General features: G+C 50.2%; 1 protein-coding gene across 1 annotated transcript in view; it reads right to left on the bottom strand.

The window, feature by feature from the left end:
- The window catches only part of XXYLT1 (xyloside xylosyltransferase 1), a 157,636-nt gene that overhangs the window by 22,682 nt on the left and 116,777 nt on the right, over positions 1–18,177 (bottom strand). The window lies entirely within an intron of this gene.

The raw sequence follows: 18,177 nt of genomic DNA on the forward strand, positions 1-18,177 counted from the left end.
AGCTAAGACCCCCTAGGTGCCCGCCAGCGTCATGCAGGCTGCTGGGAGCAGCCCCAGCCATGCCCAGCTCCGTGGGGCAGCCCAAAGCAGCTCACAGCACATGGCAATGAGGCCACCATCACTCATTAACACACTGTTTTCCAAGCCTGCCAGGCCATTTGCCAGCACCGGGCCACCCTTTTAGAGCTGGGACCTTTGTGCTCCACCCGACTGAACATAATCTACTTAATTAATTACAGCACAGACAGAAACACTGTACCTCCACTACTGCCTTCGTTAAAACCACTCGAACCACACTAGGAAAAGACCGGATCTCCCTGGCAGTTAGTACTTTCTTTTCCCCCTTTGGGAGTGGGGAGTGGCAAAGGGAGAGAGTCTTAAGCACCCCCCACACCCAGCAAGGAGCCCAACACAGGGCTCCATCTCTCCATCCCGAGATCATGACCTGAGCTGGTATCAAGAGTCGGATGCTTAACTGACTGAGACCCCCAGGTTCCCCTGCAGGTTAGCCCTTATATTCTCTGGCCACTGCAATGGGAAAAGTGATTTAAAAAAAAAAAAAAGTCTGCAAAACCACTCCCTTCCCAGTTACTAATTTTTCTAGAAATGTATGCAACTTCAATGTGCTTTAAGTAAATATTTTAAAACATTAATTAGCCCCAGGGATATTCCTTTTGTATGCTATATATTTCAGAGAGATTTGGGTAAAACGTGGGGGTTATACTCATATCTCTGATTAGCATATTTTCTGAATGAAAACGAGAACACCTGGCCCTTTGTTAAGACGAAATGTATGAAACTGAGATATGTCAGAAAATACGTCTGGCAGTTCTGACTCTGTAATTTTCCAAAATGAGGTTAGAAGGAATGTTTTGCTGATTTTGCCAAAGTTTTAGCTCTCACAGGAATGAAAAAGGCATGGTTCCACTCACAGCCAGTACCTGTGGTGAGGAGGACAGGCTAACACTGGTGGCCGTCAGTGTCGCGGGCAGAAGGTGTAGCTGGAATCCTGCATGGAATCGGGGTCTTCGCAGACAGAGCCTGAGATTCGGGTCCACAAGGCTGGGCCTAGTTTCTCTGTGCTGGCCACCCAGGGGTCTGGTCACCAAGAAAAAGAAGAGTGCAGCCACGCGACCCCACCCAGCAGCTGTGTTCATCATTTCTGGAATTGTTACAGGATGTATGGGCCAAAGTCATTCTAGCTCAGGGCCCATAAAGAACCAATCCAGGTGAGGCAAGAAAGGAGTTAAATTTAAAAGGGAAAATATGGGGCACCTGGGTGGCTCAGTGGGTTAAGCCTCTGCCTTTGGCTCAGGTCATGATCCCAGGGTCCTGGGATTGAGCCCCGAGTCAGGCTCTCTGCTTAGCAGGGGGCTTGCTTACTCCCCTTTCTCTGCCTGCCTCTCTGCCTTGTTGTGATCTCTGTCTGTCAAATAAATAAATAAAATCTTTAATAAAAAATAAAAGGGAAAGTGTTCTTTGCCTTTTAAAGGCTGTTGACATTCACCGTCTCTGTGCCTTTACCTAGAGACTCTGATAAATGAGGGGTGAGCTGGGATGCTTTGGGACCTTTGGAATCCACCAAGGGGAAGCTGCTAGGCCAGGGAGCTGTGATTCAGGCCTTGGGCAACTAGGGAAAAGAATTAAACAAACATCGAAATCCTATCAAGTGACCAATCCCAATGGCATCCTTTGACCTGGGGGTGGTGGCGGGGGGAATAAAGGAGAGCCCCTGTTCTATCCAGAAGAAAATAGGAGGGGTCTTGCTTCTTCTTGCCGAGCAGGGCCACAGAGGCTGAGAGCATCTCATGTTCCTGCTAAACTGAGTGCCCTCACTGGCCTCCCGACAGGATGCAGACATTCGATGTTTGAGCCCCTCCCCGCTCCAAGTCTGTTGCTTGCAATTCTGAGCACATTCTACTCTAAAAACTATCTCCTAATGCTGTCGGGCTCCTTTTCATACATTCAACATGAAATGGACCTAGGGTTTAGAAGGGGACCCAGAGTAAGAGGAGGAGGGGTGCTCGTGCTCCGTGGCTAGAACAAGGTTGCTCGGCATCCTCCCATGTGCGCATGTGCCCGTGTGCGCGTGTGCCCGCACGTGCGTGTGCACAGGTATTTCCCAGGAGGACGGGTCCATGAGAGGCAACTGGACACAAAAGCACAGGGACGCGACTGAAAGACAAGGGACGTACTAGGCCCAGACGATGGTTCTGTCCCAACAGCTCCTCCTCTGAAGTCCCCTCTTCTCACCAGATGAGTCCTCTCTCTAGAAATGAGTCACTTCTCAGGTGGGAACAAAGGCAAGCTGTTGCCTCGAGGCTAGGAGAGGGGGAGGGGAGCCAGCAGCAGCCTCCCGCCCACTGGCTGCAAAAGGACATTTGTGACTCAGCTGCTCAAGTTATGACTGAAGCACATTATGCATGACCACGTGTTCGCTGAGCAGGATCAAAGCCTCAAGTGGCCAGGTGGCCAGGCGGCGACGGGAACACGTGAAGCTGGCGGCAGGGGGAGGCCCAGGTCATGCAGACCTGGAGAACACGGGCCATCGAACAGGCTGCTGCCACCCCTGCTCAGCGGGGACCACAGGCCTTGTAGAGAAGGCAGCCTAACACCGTCACGACTTCTGGGTTTTAAAGAAAAGCTATGCAGTATCCGGGTTTTAAATGCTGGCAACGAATACACATTAAACCAAAAAATGCTGCAGGGAAAACAAACCATTCTTCCACCTGGTCTGCTGGGCTCCCCTTTGCAGCCCTCTTCCAGGAGTCCTATAGTCAGAATCAGAACTGTTTGGTTCTTTGACGTCCAAATCTAGCTATAGGCCAGAATCACTTTGGATGCATGCTCAAAATGTACATTCAGAGGCCCCAACCTACAGCCACTGAGTCAGAATCCCCGTGGGAGAAGACATGTATTTGGAGAGGCCCCCTGGGTGATCACAAGGGCTGTCCTGTCAGCTAGGAACCACAGGCTAGTCCGTATTTCTGCTCTCCTTGTATTCACAAGTATAACCATACTCACTTCTATCTCATGCCTCTAGGTCCTAATGATGAAATAAGATTATAATAATGAGACCATAAAAATATATTAACCAGGGCTTTTAAAACTGCCCCCCCACCCCAAAGACAGGGCAGAGGCCAGTGTTGAGGGACACAGGACACAGCTGGGGCCAAATGTGTCTTATCTAAAAGGCTTATAAAACTTTAAGATTCTACTCTGTAACATAGCCATACATGCTTTAATATACCATGTTCTCCATGGCTAAATCTTGGGGTGGATGACTCTTCAGGAAGATGCAGTACGTTATTCTTGTGATTTGGAGTACCCCAAGGACTACCCAAGTAGAAGTGTCCCCAGAATATTTACCAAAGCTTGGGAAGGGCAGGTTTATATTTAGATGCCATATTATTTCATTTGATGTAAACCCAATGGCAAAACGCCACATGAAGTCCATAAAAGGCAGGCTCATATGCAAACCTATATAGTGGACTTACATACTTCTATTTAAATTTCTGTTCTTTAAAAAAAAAAAAAAAGGCACTGCGTGTGTGTCAGAAATGAATTAGATGGGGGAGAGAAATAGGACAGAATCACAAGAAACCATCTTTTAGCACATCCCTTTAAAAAGTTCACGGCTTGAGAGTGCTCTGTTTACATTTTTCATAAAAAGTAGTCAAAGGATATGAAGCACTTCAATTGCTGTAAAGGCCCTGCTCCCCTAGACAGTGAGGGCCACGTCTGGAGGGTTTGCTCACTGTGATGCTTGGCAGTAGGAATAGCTCAGACACCCCTGGAAACCACAGTCCGTCCCTGGGAGCTCCGGCTAAGTCCACACCTAGTCCTCAGAGCAATGACCCAGAGACCAGCACCTGGGGGCCTGGTGGTATCAGGGAGTACTACAAGTGCCATGTGCCCTCTGACCAGAGCCCCTGAGTGCAGAGCTGCAGCCCAGCCCTGTAGGCCTTTCCACCATCGTCAGTGACGTTGTGAGGAATCCAAGATACTGCAGCTTCGCTGGGCTTAGCGTTTCCTTTCTTTGTGATGTCCATAACTGTCACCAGCATTTAAAATCAAAACACTTCTCTTACCCTAATACCATTACTTCTTAATAAGCCGAAAGCCTTACCTTTTCCTGGAGTAATTACATTTAGTTAAGTGTGAGACTGCCTGATTAATTTTAGGCAGCGTTTCACGGATGTGTAGCATTTAAATATTTATTTGAAGCAATTGGTGCTGATTCCTATAGAAAAGGAAGCTTAGATTAAATGTGGGCTCCCTATGTCAAGTGTCCAACTTGTTGTCATTAATAAAGTGATAATCAATAAAATTGTCACTGTGCAAAAATAATAAAATCTCCTTGTAGAAGCCAAATAATACATTTATCTCATCATCCACTAATGTTAACGGTAGAGAAATGCTCTTGCTTTACTCAGCACCCCCACCCCATCCCCCAAGAAGGTTCTGGCCCTGGCTTAGCTCCAAACACAACCTCTCTCAAGGGATTAGCCTTTTCCTCTCTCAGATCCTCAAAAATGGGGTCTAAGTCTCATGGTGAAGCGTTCCAGAGCTCAGTGATTCTAAACTGTTGAGGGGGAGGAGCCCTGATAAGGTTCTCCCACCTGCATGCAGCCCCGGATGTGACCCAGGTGAGACCCCTGCTGGTGAGGTGTGAAACTGCACCCACACAGGAGGAGGGGCGGGCAGGCGAGTGCGGAAGGGTCTAGGGTCCTCTCAGCAGAGACCGTCAGAGGGTGGCCACCCAAGAGAGTCAACAGGTGCCAAGCCCTCTTTCTATTTCTCCACTGCCGTCCTCCCACCTCCAGCGCTGTGCAGGATATAAGGTATTACTAGTCCCCAGCAACAGACAGACTGGGCCGCCCCCATCCTGAGACTGGAGACACACCATCAGTGCTCCTGCTTCCCCCCCCACCCCCCCACCCCCCACCCCGGCAGGCCACAGCTCAATTCTCGAAAACATTCCCTAGAGGGAGAGGATGAGGGGGGCGGGGAGAGAGAGAGAGAGAGAGAGAGAGGAAGAAGACACTTGGAGCCCTGGACATCTGGCCAGGGTTCCCACAGACGACAGATAAACTGCTCCTGGCGCTAATAAAATCAGAGGCTCCTTGGAGTCTTTTTCTATTGCTAACAGGATTAGAAAATAAAAATAAATCCCAAACACACAGAGGCACCCCCCCTTTGCCTTGAGCAGAGAGAGCATTTGTTTTGTTTTGCCTAGAACAACCTTGTATTTACAACTTCAGTTCAACAGGACTAAAAGCTGCCTCCAAACTCCTTTCAAACAAGGGGGTCCCCAAAGTGCCAGAGGGCAAAATTAACCACAGCAATGGGTATTCTCCTCAACCTTTAACCCCTTCTCAGTCTCCTGCCTCAAACAAATGATCAAGATTTATTAGCATTTAACCCTCTCGGTCTTGGGAAGCAGAAGAAAGGAAAGGTGAGCAAAGAGAAACCACTTCCCAGCCAGACACAGCTGCCGGCAGGGAGGGACCAGGCTTCCCCCACCAGCTGTCGGCTGACAATCTTACGTGGGTCACACCCACACTCACCTCTCACACAGCCCAGCCACATGACACTGGAGGTGAGGTAGAAACGCCCCTACCGGGCTCACATCTGGTTTCAGCAGCCCTCCTCACGCCACTCCCCACGTGGGGGTCCAGCCCCCTGGAAGGAGACAAGCAGAGGCCGCCTGGGACCGCCCCCCCCACACCCCGGAGTCCCAGTTCTGGGCGGGGCCAACCACGTTATTTCTTGTTTCTTTTCATTAACTACAACTGCATATTAAAACCACCCAAACATAAACATTAATGAGAAATGCAAACCCGTACCTTTACAAAAACATACACAGTGAGCAAGATATAAAAAGAATCCTAAGAGCCAGGTGTATTGGAATCTTTCCCAAGAACCTTCAACCATTCTCAAACCATTGGCGCTCTTGCTTTACTTAATTAAGACTTGGTACAAAACTTCTCCTTTTTGAAAAAAAATCAATTTCTTGTTTGTAAAATACATGTTCAAAGTAAAAAGGCTGCAAAATTTTACAAACCATAAAGAAAAAAATAACACTTGACGATAACTCAGTGTCTCTCTCTCTCTCTCTCTCTCTCTCTCTCACACACACACACACACACACACACAGCTGGAACTCCAGTATGTCAGCCAAGAAAGCCAGCTAGAGGACTGTCCTCTATAACATGCTACTGTTCAAGTCACTTCCCAGTGTTTATTGATGATAATAGTTAAGGCAGCTCTCCTCTTGGGAGCTAAGTACCACGGTCAGAGCTTTCCCTCTATTTTCTTTAGTTCTCACAACCACCCCAAAGGTACTATTATTATCTCTAATCTATCAGTAAGGCAGTGAAGTCTCAAGGAAGTAAAGTAACTAAGAAATGGCAGAGTCCAGATTTTAAATTACCCTCGTCCATCTGTGCCTAAAACTCATGCTCTCTGCTTTATAAGAGATCTTCTCATTTTCTTGCAGCTCTCCATTCTTCAACGGGAGTGCAATTTTTAAAAGGAAGGCCTGTGCATGGTCCTTCCACACAAGAGGTCCCCAACACCCCAGCAGCCCCCTTCATTACAGCTAAAGCCGTCCTGTTCACCTGACCACCTCAAGGTGCATGCTGTGAGAAGCTGCTAAGAAGCAGTCCGGGTTCTCCTGAGCCCCAGCGTGTGGGTGGGTGGGGGTGAGTGTGTGGCTTGTCCCACAGGTCTGGGAGTCTGAGATCCAGGTGCCCGCGGGTTGATTCATCTGAGGGCTGTGAAGGAGGATCTGTTGTACATTCCTTGCCTAGCTTCTGGTAGTTTGCTAGCCATCTCTGGCGTACCTTAGCCCATGGAAGCAAGGCCTCATCTCTGCCTTCATGTTCACATGGCCTTCTTCCTGTGTGTGTCTATGTCTGTGTCCAAATTCGCCCTTTTTCTATTAACACCTGTCATATTGGATCAGGGTGCACCCTAATGCCCTCACTTAACTAATTACATCTGTCATGACCCCGTTTCTAGCTCAGGTCAGGTTCTCAGGCCCTGGTGGTTAGACCTTCAATATAGGAATTTGCAGGGGATATAATTCAACCCATAATAGTGACTGAGAGAGAGAAGAGGGGCCATGGGGAGGGGAGAGGATGAAGGGGACGGAGAAAGGGAGAGGTAAGGGAGGAAGAGTTGGGGAGAGGAAGAAGGCAGGCTGGGCTGCTTATGGGTGGGTGGTATGTACTACTTCCGGGCAGGACAGTTCTCCAGGAGCTGGTGTCGGTGGTGCCCAGTGAGTCTTATGAAGGAGCACCTGTCACTGTGAACATCTGTAAACAGTAGGTAAGGGACATGCTCATGGTGACCAATAAATACCACTGTGCATCTCCGGCCCGCCCACCACCACTGGGAGTGACACTGGAATCCTACAGATTCATACAACAGAATTCCGCTGTCTTCAGGCTCGCAAGGCTGTCAGGCGGGTTTCTAATATGTGCTGTCCTCAGAGAGCCCCAGGGCTGTTTACCTGTTACAATAGAGTAGAATTTTTGAAAATATAAACTCAGCCTAAAGACTTAAAATAGAGGTAAGGGGTCCTTATTCCATGCTTCCCAGGGGAAAATATGTAAATATAAGGCATCATTTGCTTCCTCCAGTGGCAGAAGCTTGCCTCAAATAGAGCATGCATGCTATATATGCAAAATGTACATGAAGATGGGCTATAAAGGCCTCAGGAACTCATTTCTTCTACAGTTTACTTGGCATTACTGTGGCTACATAAATAAATTTGCTGTTATGCAAATGATGTGGGTGTTAATATCAATCATTCATCGGCACACTGCATCAGCGCCAAGTGAGAAAAAGATGGTATAATTATTCTTAAAACAGACAAGACCACTTCTGATCCAGAAGATAATCCTGGAGGACACAGACCTGGGCTAGGAGGAAGACCTTCACAGCATCACAGGACCAATGGGCAGAAACCAGAGAAGACCAGAAGAAAGAGAAAGAAAGGTGCTCTGGGAAGCAGATAGGGCGAGAAAGAGCTCCTGCAGCTGGTGGGCAAGGCAAGCTAGGAGGAAGGCATGACTGACTTGGCCTTGACAGACAGAGAGGATTTCTCAAGGTGGAGATGGGTGCAGAGAAGTCCCCCAGGTGGCAGGTACAGCACTGGCAAAAATAAGGAAGTGACACAGACTCAGGGGCCCTGAATGCCAGGCCCCAGGGATTAAAATTCAGAATATGGTCCAGGATTCAATTAAGTAATCAGGATGATGATCTGTGGGAGAACTGTCTCTGTTTCTGCCCTATAATGGTGATGATTCACCATCCCACACAAATGGTGGCCCCCTCCGAATGCTCTCCAGGAAAGCTACAGGGGACGGCCACCTTCTCTCTCCTCCGCACAGGGCCCTGAATACAGTTGCTCCAGTTGTTGCCCCAAAACCGAGGGCCTGAGAGCTGACAGCAGCCTGGAGCCCTGGGAGACGCTGAGCTTCACGAGTGTCCATACTCCTGCCCACATTTCATCTCTTCTTCTTACACTCCAGGTAGTATGTAAACAGTCCTGAGCCCCTCCTCTCCGAAAGGTACTGAGCCAGGCTGACTCTCTCCAGGGCGCCCAGAAGAGGTGCGGGCCCAGGGCCGGTGACTAGCCTGTGGTTCTATTTCACCCCTATCACCAATCAATGCGTGGCCTGTTGGCACCAAACACCTAGCCAGGTCAACAGCCACGAGCCAATCCCACCATCCTGCCCAACGGTCTTCCACACTCTCACAACTCAGAGGCCTCCCACGGGCCCCCTGGGACCCAAATCACCATCATTTCCCTAACAATGAAACACAGTCCCCCACCAAAACCCACATGCCATCTTCTTCCACAACCGTGTCAAGAGCAAGGAGAAACTCTTGCTAACAATGGTGCTGGGATTATTCCCGGAAGTTCCCCTTCGTATTGAACCACAGTGACCAGGACTGGCCCTGGAGTCCTAATGACCCAAAATAAACACCATCCAAGGTTGAGGCTGGCATGACTTGGCACACTCAGAGTCCATGCACCCTATCAAGCTTGCCACTCTGGAATTGGGGACAACTAAGCAAACATTAACATGTCACGCTTTTGGAGCATTCAGGAAGGTAGCAGTGTCTGCTGCGCTTAGTAGACGCAGAGACAGGAAGGAACACAGTGGGCTCCTTGCTGGCCTGGGGGCAGCTGTATCTGTTGGGAAGAAGAACCTGCTCCAGGGAGGGGGCTGCCCCCTGCTGAAGGCACCAGAGCCCTGTCTAGGAAGCCGCCGAGGGCTGGCCTCTGTGTAGGCATTCCCCTGGGCTGGGCAGAAGTTGAATGTTGCCAGTCAGATGGACCTGGGGCAGAGAGAGGGAATGCAGCCTCTGTCACTGCTGGTTCAGACACCGCAGTCACCCTACACCCAGCTGTCGCGCTGCAGCTTCCTGGGTCTTAGCAGGGCAGGGCGAGGCCAGCGGCTACCAGTCCAGCTCCATAAGCCCTGGACCTGCACTTAGGGTGTCCGCCTTTCAGTCTCCTGGAGATACTAGAAGCTGCTGTGGGCTGACAGATGCTGCTCCTGTAGGATCTAGGAGTCACCCAAAAGGCCCAGCCTTGAAGACCCTGCCCCTTCGGCCTCTCCAACAATGATGTAAGCACTGAGTCCCAACATTCATGCCTTTCTGCTTAAAAGACCTGAAGTGGTTTTTGTTTTCTGCACTGGCCCCTCCTTGATGAACTATCTGACAAAGCAACAAGCTCGAATGCCCCAGGAACCATAGTCAGAGGGCTCCCCAGAGCACTGCTCTTTAAAGGAGCACCACATGATTCACTGTGTTGGGTGGGGGCCAGTGAGTCCCCTGCGCAGCTCTGGAGGAAGGCCCTACATTGTCCTCATAGAGCTGAGACGCAGGGGTGTGGAGGGGCATGTGTGAGCGGCAGGGAGGTCAAGGGGGGTTGGTGGGTCCCAGCAGGTGAGAGCCAGGACCAGGGCGACTGGGAGTGCTTCCTCGGAGGGCGAGAGGGTTGCATAGGGTTAGTCTGGTGGAAAACTGGAGAAGCCAAGGTGGCAGCCAGCCTCAGGAAGGAAAGGATGGAACCGAGTGACGGCGCGAAGGGACAAGGAGCCACCACACAGGAGGTGACAGGGAGCAGAGCATCTCAGCAACTGAACCATCTGTGCGAAGCCATGAATGGATCTCAGTGGGGCGGGGAGAAGGGGAGCTGGAAGAAGTGGCTCACTGCTCAGAGCTTGGGGGGACTGGAAGGTTCTGGGAAAACCAGCTGGATCCGGGGTTACCGACTGTTCTCAGACTGGGGTGTCCCTGTCACCAAGGGAGGAGGTGCGGTGTTCTGTGAGGTGACCTCCATGAAGAAACCTCGGGACTGAGATCAAGAGACAAGAACTCGCCACTGGGACACCTGGGTGGCTCGGATGGTGAAGCCTCTGCCTCTGGCTCAGGTCCTAATCCCAAGGTCCTAGGATCAAGACCTGCATGGGCTCCTTGCTCAGCGGGGAGTCTGCTTCTTCTTCTGCCCCTCCCCCTACTTGTGCGAGCCCTCGCGCGTGCGCTCGCTCTCTCTCTCTCTCTCTCTGACAAATAAATAAATAAAATCTAAAAACAAAAACCAAAAAACCCAACTTGCTTCTATGAGCTGTCTGATCTACACTGGACTGTATCTACGGAGGCACCTGAAAAACTCAGAAGAGCAGCACAATTTCTGGGCAAGGGTTACTAGGAATTTTCCCCCCTGGTTCTAATCAGAATGCTTAAGGCCAGTGCTTCTCACACTTTTGTGTGCAAAGGAATCATCTGGGGGTCTCCTTAAAAGGCAGGTTCTGGTTTAGTAGGTCTGCGGTGGGGTCGAAGGTTGGGCAGACCACGCTATGAGTCCCCAGACCTTCAACCTCTGAGACGTCAGTCACAATCTGAACTACTTCCAGATGCCTTACTAAGCTCCTCTCTGCGGATGGGCTGCTCCCGTTGTGCAGATGCAGACTTCGCCTCAGCAAGAAGTGAAGTCACTTGCCTGGGGCCAAAAAAAGGGAGAAGGAGCAGCTAGCCCACAGGCCAGCCTGTCAGCTTTCACTGGCTTCCGGCTTTCCCCTCACCCCCTACTCTGAGACCCCTGCGGGCATAGGGCTTAATAGCTCATTTCTATGGACTCTCAGAAACAGTGCCAGGGCAAGGGAGGGAAGGGAAGGAAAAGAGAGGAAGAGAAAGAGAACAGAAAGCCAATGGTCACCAGGACCAGGTGAGGTCGGCTCTGGAACACACCCATGCTTGCCGGCTGACCCAGACAAAGACAAGAGTCCTATTGGTCTCATCCCCCAATGTGGGGCGGGGGAGGGGTTGGCTAGAAGAAAATCGGGCAAAGGATATAAACAGGTATTTCATGGAAAAGCAACGCAAAGGCCCAAAAATCATAGAAGAGGGTACTTAGACTCAACAGGAGTCAGAAAAATGAAAGCCAAAGCAATGATGAGCTATTCCTGTCTACCTATCAGATCGACCAGCATTAACTAGGGAGTAACAGTTAATGCTGTGGGCGTAGGGGATGGTACTCCCACCAGCTACTCGTGGAAATGAGAAATGTGTACTTTTGGGGGAAAACAATCTGGAAGCATCAATCAAAAAATGCAAATACCATACCCTTCAGCACAGCACACTTACCCTTGGGAATCTGTCCCTAAGAAATAAAAGTGGTAGTTCACCAGGAGGTTTATGGAGGTAGTTATTTACAAAAACAAACAAACAAACAAAAAACTGAGACAAAATGAATGCCCATCAGTGGAAGAATGGGATAAAAAAATATGGATGACCCTTCCATGGAATAAAAAGGATGAATAGGAGGCAAACCAGCTGACTTGGAGGGAAGTTTCTTTGAAGTATGGATGAACAAGAAAACAGTATGCAGTAAATGTGACTAATACCCCCTTTTTTATAAAACCATGCCTTTTTTTTTAAAGCTTGTACACATATTTATGTTTATGTGTATTGTATAACTATATAATTTCTACAAGCATAAACAAAAGTACAGAAAGATTCCAAGCCATTACAATGAGTTATTTAGTGTGGGGCTCAGACAGAGAAGGAAGCAAAGACAACAAACCCCACGCACATCCAGGAACGTGCCCACGCACGCACGCACGCATGCGCACACCCAGCCCTCCGTGGACAAACGATGACTGAGGAGAAGATCACAATCTGGGGAGTCCATCTATCCTCCAGTCCACACTTCCCACTGACATCACTGCTGGAAGGGAAGCCTACCACTCGGCCATGCTGCTGTCTCCCATGGCCTGCAAGGCATGAATCTGGAAGTCTCATGTCATAGGCTCTTTCCTTCATCAAGAATCCACCTGAACTGTCCCCAGTCACAACAGCTAAGGTACACTCAAATTCTCTAGAAAAATCACAGATGGGCCTGTTTGACTACCATCGTCATCGCTGCCCCGAGAAACTAAGGCTAAGACCAAACGCATGGGTCCCGCGTCCAGAAGGATCTTTCCCTGATCCTCTCTATCCTTTAGGGTGTCTCCTCAGCACCCCATTCCGGACTGGTTCAGTCCTTGTGGGCAGCTGTCTCTCCAGGACGCTGGGGAGGGCACAGCCAGAGACCAACAAGGTAAAGGGAGAAGGCCATCTCATTCCCCTACTCAGGACCGGAGATGCCATCCCCGGGACCTCACGTCACAGCCTGCCCATCACAGGAACATGACTTTCCAGAGAAAACTCACTCCGCTCCCACAACATATTCTATTTTCTGAAAACTACACTTGTGTGTTCCTTTTTTACTCTATGCTGAATTTCAGCCCCTTAAAAAATGTCTACTGTCTAGGGGGAAGTCCTACCCCCTGAAGCCACAGGCACAAGTGTATTTCCTCTCTCACATGAGGACAGTGATAATGCCCCCCCCCAATGTGTTTTCTCTTATCTTGACTAAACATCCCCATTTCCTTTAGTCAAAGGAAAGCATACATCTCAGGAATTTCCTGAAGGCAGGTCAAGTCGTTACTCCTCCAGGGCAACAGGAGGATTTTGACAGGGTATGGGCAAAGCCCCCAAAGGAACAAGACTGCGCCATCTCTGTCAGAAGAAACCTGAAAGAGACATGGGCGGGATGAGGAGGAAGGCAGTTCCAAAGTCCTTCCCCGTTGCCTCAAAAGCCCCGCTGTGACAAACATGAAAGCAGTCCACCACCAGTGTTTTGACACAGAAGACCGTGACCCAGCTCAAGATGCTCGTCGGGCCATGAGGTAACACAGGGAGGGCTCCAGAGATTAAAGATGTGGCAGAAAGAATGGGGAAAGGCAACTGAGTCACGTGTCCTCAAGGAGGCAAATGGCAAATTAACATGCTGGCTCCCCGTGCTATGGTCACTGAAGGGCACTGGGCTGTGGTAGGGGCACTGGGCCCCCAGGGGAACCATTCAATGAATTGGGTCAGAATTAGAGAATTCCCCAGTCCAGGAAATAGCTTTCAGGGACAAAGTCAACAGTGGGCCCACAACGTTCTAGAATTTACAAAACCGAGGCCGTATGCTTCCAGATGTAGTGCCTTGAAAGAAGAATCCTAGTAGGGATTGAAGGGGGCTACATTCCCGGAGGCTCCGTCCAGTTGTGAGCAGACCAACATCAGGCAGGTCAGCTCCCTGCTTCAAACCTCAGTTTGGTCTCTCAGGACATGGAGATAACATCTATATCATGAAACAGAAATAAAGGTGTGATAACGGATATTACTATGTAGACGACAGACGGCCGCATGAATGTGACTTTACTATTCCTGCCGAGGGTAGGCAGTTGAAGGTGGATCTGGAAACAGCTGCATAGCTAGGAATGAGGATGAAATTACTCACGATCACTGGGTGACACCCCTGAGCCACTTTTCCCAACCAGATGGAAAGAACGGACTAGAAACCAAGTCAGAACTAATGGCTATTACCAGTGTAAATAGGCCCGGCACAGAGGAGGGGCGCCTGAGGCCGGGGAGAGGGCTCCAGGGACATTCACATTCCAGAACAATCAGCTGCAGACTCCCAAAGGAGAGGAGGCCTCAGAGGGGCCAGCGCCGTTTCATCCTGGCTCCCCGGAACAATGCTGAGTCTCCTGAATGCCTCTTTGTTCCATACGGCACAAAAATCACAAACATTTTTTAACTACCCTGTGTTTTTCTAGCTGTTTTGTTCTTTTTTCAAAGGTCCTAAGATCACAGAAAGGCTTCCAAGTACAATAGCTGGTAAGCCTGCTCTGTGCAGTTGAAACAACAAGGCTGAAGGCGGGAAGGCTGGGCGAAGGGTCGGGGCTCGGTCCCCAGGCTCCCCAGGGACGGGAAGTTCCTGCTGCATCCGCAGGATTCCTGCGGGATGACTGAGGCACTTGCTGCGTTTCTCCAGGATCAGATTCCAGTCCAAGCTCACAGCATCTCTCTTTTCTCTCCGAAAATGAAGACCTTAGATTTCTACCCGGTCTTCTGGCTAAGGCCTGCACCAAGGCCTCAGGGAGGGGATGATCTGTTCGAAGACGGGCCTCACTCCTCCCACTCTGACGCTGTAGCTGTCCTATCATCCCAGGGTGTCTTGCCTCCAAACGCCACTGCTGCTCAGGTGTGCCTGCGAGGGCCACAGTGAGGGTAAGCCTGGTAGAGAGCCTGAGACTGTGTGTGGAATCCTAGCTCCCCCACTTCCCGGCTCTGCCGCCGGCCTTGAGCAAGCAGGCAACCAATCTGTGCCTCAGTGTTCTCATATGGAAAATGGGGGTGATTACTAATAATGACTTTCTGGCATCACAGTGACCGTTAAATAGCACTCCACGTAGAGTACTCAGCACAGTGCCTGGCACAGGGTGCACCCCAACAGGCGTTACCACCAGCAGGACCAGTATAAGCCCACGCATCTCTGTGCTGTTATTAGTACCATTAGCATCACTATTATATCCCTTCAGGGTTCTCCCACAGGAATCGGGATCCAGGAAAGCTTTTAGCTAAAGCCAAAGCGAGCCCCTGCTCTCATCATTCTAATTTCATTTGGGATTTCCATTCTCTGTGGTTCAGTTACTGAGCACCTACTATGTTGGGCTCTGGAGGGGAAGACAAAAATGAGACCTGGGCCAGCTCTAAGAGTTCTCACCGTACTGGGACCGAAGCCCCGGGCTTGCACAGCTCCTCACACTATGTCTCTTCTCTAGCCCGTCTGCCAAAGTCACGGTCCCAAGACCTGCCTTTGGGCAGAAACGTGGCCAAGCCCTACCCCAGCTTGAAATTAAAAAAAGAAAGGTTAGGAGAAAAGAGGTTCCCTCTGGTAGGGAAGGAGGCACAGAAAGCCTGGGTCCCTGTGTCCACAACAGATGGAGCAACATTTGGGACCCCTGCCCTGCCCCATTTCTGCTCCTTTACCAACTCTGGGCCCTCATGCACCCCCTACCCACCAAGATCCCACAGAATACAGCTGCTCTAAGCATCCAGTCCTCTGCTGAAGGGTCCCTGAAGGTTCCTTGGCAGCACAGCATCCCCTGACTTGTCCATCTTACCCATCTCTGCACCCATCGGCCACACTAGAATATTCTCTGTGCCTTAAACCTACTCCACACTTTCTAACCACTGGGGTTTGGAGCTATGAGACATGCAGGAGAATGGATCCCAAACCAGAAAGGCTGATGGTTCTGCAGGGAAAACGTGGAAGAGGCATTGGTAGGGTAGCCTGGGCTTCATCCTAGCTCTGCCATCACTTGGCCCTGTGATCTTGGACAAGGGCTACCCCCTCTCTTGACCTTGATGTCCTCACCTATAAATAGTGGGTGCCGGACCCAGTCGTCTCTGAAAGCACTTCTAGCACTGAGACTCCACAGGACAACCCAACCTCCAGGGCATCAGAGTGGCATGCTCCCACTCCATGCAGATGTAGGTAGCTCTGACACTCACCTCTACCTTCTCTCCAGGCTCCAGGGAAAGGTGGAAAAACCAGCTCAGTATCTAGCCAGAAAGTGCCTACGCCCAACCACCCCAAAGCTGAACCCAGCAGAGCCTACGACAGAGCATGAAGGCCCCATCCCCTGGAGCAGTCTGGCTTGGTTCCAGCAGATTCTAATCTGTCCAAGGGGAGAGGGGACTGAAGAGGGGACAGTCAGCCCTAATGGCCATGAACCAGCGGGGGAGGGGGAGCATTCTTTCACTTTCGCCTTACTGATGGCCTACAACATATGCACCCCACAGCCCCAGAGGTGTGCTAGTTAGGACAGACGTGCTACCTTTGGCATCACAGAGCCACAGAGGGAAAAGAACATCTGCTGCCCCCGCATTATGGTGCCTGGGATGGTCTGCAGCCCTCTCAGAAAGACGCTGTGCTCTCTGGGCTCAGAGTGCACCATGACGGGCTGGAAAGGACATGGGGCTGTGAGCCAGGAGGCCTGGGTGCTGGCCCGGCTCTGCCTTGAACCAGCTGGGTGACCCTGAAAGAGTCACTTTTCTCTGGTCTCATTTTCCTACGCTGAAAAATGATGGAGTTGGATGAGATGATTTCTGTGTTCCCAGGCAGCTGTGACATTCTATAATTCTACTAAATGGGAATGAGAATCAGATCTAATCAGCTAGAACTAATTCAACCAATATTTTTAGGTACCTCTAACTTGCAGGGAAAAAAAATAATCCTAGATTTTTTCGGAATGGCCAGGGATGCTACAGAGCGACCGTGGAGAGGAACAAGTGGAGGGGGCCCACCCACCCCCTCACAAAAGAGGAGCACACGTTCATCCCATCACAAGGGGCCTGTCTGTAACCTGCTGTTGTAGCCAGTCCCCCGCCTCGCTGTTGGCAAGCCCACCACCTCTGAGCTGACAGAATTCGAGTGGAATTAACCTGTATCAATCTTCCTTCTTCCACCTGACGAGGCTTTGGGGATTCTGGGGAAGCACTGGAGGTACCACGGCCTGAGTCATTAACATCTGTAACAGGTCCAAACACTCTCCCCGGAACATCTCCGGAGGCAGAAGACAAGTGAGCCCCAAGAGCTGGAGGCGGGGGTCTGAAGAAGCGCGTTGGCTGAATTATTAATGGGACTCTGAATACTGCTCAAGTATCCCATGACAGATGGTTTTGTGAGCTGATAGTTCTGAGGCCAATTAGGAATCATTGTGGATTCTGAGGCAGTGACACCACTAGTGAGTGTCTTAAAATGTCTCCGGAACCCGCGGCAGGAAGTTCAGTCAGCTGTCTCCCTGGACGCTGGCGTCATAATCACAAGGGGGGGAAGGAGAGCTGGGTGTCGCAGGGTCGGGGGCCGCTGCCCCACACCGGCTTCTGTCCCCTAGCCCAGAGCAGAAGGGGACTGCTGGGGTCTCTTCCCCACTGGCTCTGTAGGGTCTCTAAGCCTCGGGAAAACAGGTGCCACGTGAGAAAAGGGATCTAGTACATTCAACAAAGCGAGGCTGGATTGAATCCTAGAGGACTTCTGAGGGTCTTTAATGCATTCTGGGAATCTAGAAAAGGAAAGTACAATTTATGTATTTATATAAAATGTTCCCTTTCCCAAACGTATTTCATCCTGGGATTGGTATTCTACAGAACTCACCTGAAGAAATGGGTGATGGGCATTGGGGAGGGCACGTGATGTCACGAGCACTGAGTGTTATAGAAGACTGATGAGTCACTGACCTGTACCTCTGAAACCAATAATACACTATATGTTAATTAATTGAATTAAAAAAAAAAAGAAGTGTGGCCCTAGACCACAGCCTCTGTTTTACAGATGAAGAGACAGAGGACCAGAGCGGTCCCACAGTGAGCCAGAGCCCAGGCAGAATCCCTCATGCTAATTGGTAATGTTCCAGGTGCTTTAGGGCAAATGCCAAGGCTTTCTCCAGGAATTGACAAGAGAGCTGAGGACTGAAATGCTTCTGGGAAAGCAGTGATTAGGAATCCAGACCCTAGGACCCACCTGGAGAGAAATGGTTTGGATTACCAGCAGGAGAGAGCCCCAAGACCTTCTTGCTTGGCACAAAATAACACTTTTTTCCTGATAATAATTTGTTTAATGTTTCTTTCCTTTTTTCTTTCTTTCTTTTTTTTAAAAAGATTTTATTTATTTATTTGGCACAGGAAGAGAGAGAGAGAGAGAGCACAAAAGCAGGCAGAGGGAGAGGGAGAAGCAAACTTCCCCCTGAGCAGGGAGTCTGATCATGGGAT

This window comes from Neovison vison, chromosome 6 (genome assembly GCF_020171115.1).
Source record: "Neovison vison isolate M4711 chromosome 6, ASM_NN_V1, whole genome shotgun sequence".
Classification (NCBI taxonomy): Eukaryota; Metazoa; Chordata; class Mammalia; order Carnivora; family Mustelidae; genus Neogale; species Neogale vison.